This window comes from Panulirus ornatus, chromosome 42 (assembly GCF_036320965.1).
Source record: "Panulirus ornatus isolate Po-2019 chromosome 42, ASM3632096v1, whole genome shotgun sequence".
Lineage (NCBI taxonomy): Eukaryota > Metazoa > Arthropoda > Malacostraca > Decapoda > Palinuridae > Panulirus > Panulirus ornatus.
In genome coordinates this window covers 30,604,092-30,610,279 of record NC_092265.1, presented here as the reverse complement: position 1 = coordinate 30,610,279, position 6,188 = coordinate 30,604,092, and the positions used below count along the sequence as shown (strand labels likewise).

Genomic DNA, 6,188 nt, shown 5'->3' with positions numbered 1-6,188 from the left:
CTTGCTAGAAGACTTTCTGGTCACAATATTTCTGCACTGGGGAGTTGATCGTATTCTTTTATTGCAGGTTTTGTTATTATCTTGCTTTACATTAAGGTCTACTGGAGGTTTTCCCAATGCTGGTTGAACATATGTCCAGCAACAGGAGATGGCGTAAGATACAGTATTGATGAAACTTATCTATCTATATACCTATCCAAGTATCTCTATATCTATCTATCTAATTATTTATCTATCTATCTATCTATCTGTCCATCTATCTATGTATTTATCTCTCTATATATCTTAAAGTCGACAATAATGAAACTAATGATAATGACGTGTAACAATGTCCTCTCAATGGCAATTATCTCACCAGAATCTTCTAGAACCTTCCAGAAAACTATGAACTCTGCAGGCAAGGAGGGAGGAATGGTCTCCGGCTATTGATAAAACCATATTATTCCATATATATGTTTATATATACATATTTATGTATATATATGAATGTATATATAACGTACAGAATAATGCGGCCATCATCAGTATCGAAGAAAACTGAAAAGATGAGGTCCCACCGAGATTCGAACTCGGATTGCTGGATCCAAAGTCCAGAGTGCTAACCCTTACACCATGGGACCTGATAAGAAATGATGTGATTTCATCTAAATGTTTTACATATAATCAACCAGAGGCCATTCCTGCCTCCCTGCCTGCAGGGTTCAAGGTTTTCTAGAAGGTTCTCGAAGATTCTGGTAAGATCATTACCTTTGAGAGGTCGTCGTTAGGTGACAGTCAGGTTCACTCTATGGTTGGTGTTTGTAGTTGGTTGTCCGATGATGTTGTTATACTTGATCAATTTTGTAATTGTTGACTTTCAGGTAGGAAGTACTCATTTACGATGCATCCTTGTACTCACAACAACCTTATGAGTCACTTCAAGATTTATCTTCACTACAACTTTATCTTCACTACACCATTAAGGCTGAAGTCAATGGTCACATTCACTACAATCTCAACACGACTGGTCTTATACCTAACCCATATTATCACTACATCCATGTACATGTATTTCTTGCAGAATAACGCAGATATCAATGATTTCTGTGAAAGTTGACATATACAGACTTACGTATCTATCGATCCATCTAATATCTGTTTTTTACCTATCTATCTATCGATCTATCTTTCTATCTATCTTCCTATATCACAAAGTCAACAACAATATCATTAATGATACGCATAACTACGTCCTCTCAATGGCAGTTCCTACCCAGAATCTTCGAGAACCTTCTAGAAAACCTTGAACCCTGCAGGCAGGGAGGGAGGAATGGCCTCTGGTTGATTATATGTAAAACATTTAGATGAAATCACATCTGTTCTTATCAGGTCCCATGGTGTAAGGGTTAGCACTCTCGACTCTAAATCCAGGAACCCGAGTTCCAATCTAGTTGGGACCTCACCTTTTCAGTTTTCTTAGAAACTGATGATGGAACTGAGCCATATAGTTGACCTTCGATGGACATATATTTCTTACGGCCCACCATTTTATTTAAGTATGAAGATCTCACGGCAGAGAGGAAACGTGTGATATTCAAAATCAAAAGCCGCAATTGCCCTCATGGTAATGGTCGACATGTTTGCAGACAGATGACACAGACATGTGAGAAGTTAGACAAATATGGACGTTCCTGGTTGCTGTATAGCCTAGGTTTATTATCACTTGTAATGAAGGAGAAATGTTGCTCATTATTCCACACCTTTTTATTTAGGCTAGGCTAGGCTAGGATGACTAGGGTCCATAACGTAACAGAGCTGTGAAATGCATCATATCGGATCTGTATTTGTGCAAAATGGCGCAAGTTTGTGGAAGTGATTTACGCAATGCCGGAGAGAATCCACCTCCACCAGAAATAATGTCTCAGACCATACAATATCTGCTGTTGGACGAGCAGGGGACATTAGACCAATATATTCCTGTAGTTTAGTGCTCTTCCCAAACACGCAGCAAGGCATTCGTAAAAGCGTTAAACTGAACTTTTCCATCGGTTTTCATATCTTTAATTACTTAAACCAGTTCCAACAGATGGAAAAAATCATTTGAAAAATCAGAAATAATTTGCCTATAAAAAGCATTTTGATCGATCGTACCAAATATTCAATTATTTCTGTACCCGACAAAATATTCAGTCACTCCTATATCCGACATTTTTCCTGCTGGCTGGTGCTGTTAAAGTCATATGGTAAATCACCGCAATTATATTATAGATATATTCATCTATATGGAATGGCTCAGCGTGAAGAAACATATATATTTTTACTAAATCCTCCTCTTCACTAAACCCCCATCTCCACTACTTAGCTCTAACACAACATCTTGACTACACCATTGTATGACCACATTATCATATCATAGTGTTCTTATCTTCACCACAGCCTCGGCAAAATTGATGTTTTCTTTACACATCAGGGTAGATGGCCATCTTTATGATGACAGAGAACACACATAACATATTAAACCACTTATCTTTAGTCACTTAAATCTAATTTCTGCTGTTAAAAACGAATTATAATGACAATCCCTGTGTTCTGTGACGGGACATTGTACGGGTGAACGAACTGTTGTCAGGCACTATTAAACTATTAAACTATTGAGAAGTAAACTTAACTGTATTAAAGTATTGACTTCACTATATTAGACTTCTCTATATTAAGCTATGCTAGGATATGATCAGTTCCCAGGTTATATAAGGGCGGAAGCCGGGACCGAGAGCATCATTTGAGCTGTGACCTCTGTCGAGTGAACATCTCTGCTCCGCCTTGCAAGCTCCCTCAACCTTTCCTCGAACACTTCAATATAATAATGTTCACCAACGAGGTAGGACGACTCTCCTTTGTCCAGGAGATGGAATTTGAATATGTCCATGTATTTGACATGGGCTATGGCTGTGTGGACATGGAAGTGGAATACCCAGACGTGGAAGTGATGGATGGAGTGGAATTTGGCTATGTGGATATGGAGGTGGAATACCCAGACGTTGAAGAGATGGATGGAGTGGAATTGGTGGAATACCCGGACGTGGAAGTCATGGATGGAGTGGAATTTGGCTGTGTGGATATGGAGGTGGAATACCCAGAAGTGGAATTGGAGGAAATGGAATATGGGTGAAGCTGGTATGAACGCCATATGGATTTGGTGAAGGTTGACCTCGTAATGTGTTGACGTTAACTAGGTCAACCACTGTGACCATGTGGCGGGGAGGGCCACATCTACCAACCACGTAGCGAGCCCCACCACGGAGAAGTATCCTGGCTGCATCCACGTATTATCCTTTACTTTGTAATGGACTTCATTGGATGCACTTATGATGCTTTACTTTGTAATGGACTTCATTTATAAAGAAGTTATTTGGCGAACTAAATACCACAGCGACAACCGGAGCTCCCATGTAAGGGCTAAATTCCCGGCAACGGCGACAAACGCTTCGGAAAAAAACAAAATCCATCCAAATCCAAGAAAATTGGCTGATGGTTCCAAATGGTAATAATACCGATGGAGCCAGCCATACTGGGGGTAAAGGAGTTTTAAGTTTGGATAAAGATGGTGGAAGTGGTGGGGGAGGCATTGTGGCTGACCAAACCATGTAGTTACAGCTGTCATTCAGGTGGGAGTCATTTATCTAATGATTTGACCATTGCCACACTTCGACCACCGCTGCTGGCAGCCCTCTTGAAGCAAAGCAAGACCAAAACAACGCTAAGTAGCAACAAGATTTCTTTTTTAATTTCAATAAACGTGAGCGTTGATTCAAAAGGTGTGTTCATCTAGGGTTGGATTCCTACTTTCTCCAGGGCTTCTTCGTCTGCTGTTCCACATGCGTTTGTCTATATCTCATACCATTGGGCTGGTGTTGTGCTTAGAAAAAAAGTTGTAGGCCCAAGTAGCGATGAATAGTAAGTTCAGAATATGTATTGAAGTTGTCTAATGTTGACGATCGTGATATTAATGGATTCCTTAACTGAAAAGTTGATCATTGAGTCTGGGTTTTTGACCTGACGTACCTCTTCCTCCAAGTGTCTCCATAACTTGGGCAAGGCTTTGAATTAGAATTGGAGGGGGTTAGAAACCACTTCATACCAAGTCTTAAGACGAGAAAATCGAGGGGTAATAATAACACTATTGTCAAAATTCATCAACTAAGACCATGAATGATGGTCCCGGGTGCCCAAAGGGGGATGAACGAAGCTTCGAGATGGTATCGGGGTGATAAACACAAAGGGTAAAAGTATCTCTGGTGAGAGGAAAGGGGGAAAACACTGATAACAAAGTGTTAAAGGGTTAGTTATCCTCCTCGCCTGAGTGATAGGCATGACGAGGAAATGGAGAGAATTAACTCTGGAGGCGGAGAGCTAGAGACACAGTGATCTTTGGGTAGGTTGTGGCCATATTTCCCCATTTACAGTACATCTGGAGTTTCACCAGAAGCTACAGGGGGCAGTACGTACGACTCTATAGATACCACAAGAGTTTTAAGGTTTCGTTCAAGGAAGATATAGACCTTATGTGTCTGTCAAGATCAATGATACTGTTAGATTTCTTACCCACTTGTGGTTCTGAAGGTGTTATTATGGAGGGACCAGATGGAAGGCTGACATGCACCTAGATTATCATATTTGATGTTCCCACATGTTTAGATCATGAAGATCTTCAATTAGATGACAGATTTGTTGGGGTTAAATGACGTTCAGATAAATCTGATCCTAAACCATAGTTGAATGCTTTGATTAAGGGGTTAGATGTCACAAGTGAGGTGGATTCTTTGTTAAATTTAGAAATGGTTTATGTGCAGCGCTCAAAGTATAGTATACAAGCTAGGCTGTTAAAATGTTTCAAATCTATGGAGAATAAACACAAATCTATGAAGACATATTGAAAATGATTCATGGCATTTTAAATAAGACTTAAGATCAGATAAGTAATCAAGGCAGGAGGCATAAGCCAGCTTAGACCACACATAAGCTAGTTAAGGGTTGGAATACAGTGCTCAGAAAAGCACCAGAGTTGATGAAGTCAAGATCCATATGATACTTGAAACTGGATTGCCACTACTCAAATTGCTGAATGTACAACAGAGGTAAGACAACAAGAGTGAACATCTCTGCTCCGCTGTTCCTGACCTGTGGTTGGCCCCTGAGGTCAGGGAGCGCAAGCCGGTCTCCCCAGCCAGTGACGTCTTCTCTTTTGGGCATCTAATGAGGCACGTGTCCATCCTGGTCAGGAAGCAGGGTGTGCGGGAAAGCCTCCAGGATCTTTACCAAACAGCGACCCACAGCGACCCCTCAGAGAGACCAGCTCTGCCACTTATTATTGGTGAGCTGAAGAAGGTGATGAGGTCAGTCCGCCGGAGGCGTACCAGAGGAGGGGGCCAACGGAACCAGAGGAAGGGCAGGAAATGAGGTGCCCTTCCTCAACTATCTACCTCACAATAACGATTTTGTTTTAGAGGAAATTTTACTTGTAATATAATGGGAAAGAACTTTGTTTTAGAGGAAATTATTATCTTTACATAGCTTAAAGCGGGATAGACCTTTATTTTAGAGGAAATCAAAATATTTATTTAAAACGGGAAAAAATTATGGAACTCGACATGCAACCACCTCCTCGTGGTGAGTTCTGGGTGATAAGAGATCAAACATCTCTTATCAGCTAAGAGTTGCATACAAACGTATTTCCTGATAAGTAAAAGACAACTGGATAATGTTCTTATCATGTTAAATGTTCTTAGAGTCTGGCTAGTGTTATCTTCGAGGTCTTCTATCCCCTACAGCTCGGGCTGGGCCCAGACTGTATCATGGACAACGATAAATGATCTTAGACGAGCTATCATGGACAGCGATAAATGATTTAGCCTAACCATCATGGACAGCGATAAATGATCTTAGCCTAGCCAACATGGTAAATGATGAATGATCTTAGCCTAACTATCATGGACAACAATAAATGGTCTTAGCCTAGCCATCAAGGCCCATTTTTGATCGTCCATCATAAATTTCCCTCTTATTTTAATGTCATTAGTAGTTTTAACCTTATAAAATATATTTATAAAATGTATATATATATATATATATATTTTTCTTTCTTTCTTTCATACTATTCGCCATTTCCCGCATTAGCGAGGTAGCGTTAAGAACAGAGGACTGGGCCTTAG

At 40.3% G+C, this 6,188-nt stretch overlaps 1 non-coding gene across 1 annotated transcript; it reads right to left on the bottom strand.

Annotated features, from left to right (window-relative positions):
• Positions 1 to 548: 548 nt before the first annotated feature.
• Positions 549 to 620, bottom strand: TRNAQ-UUG (transfer RNA glutamine (anticodon UUG)). Its single transcript has one exon. It is a non-coding gene; the product is annotated as a tRNA-Gln (tRNA).
• Positions 621 to 6,188: the final 5,568 nt, after the last annotated feature.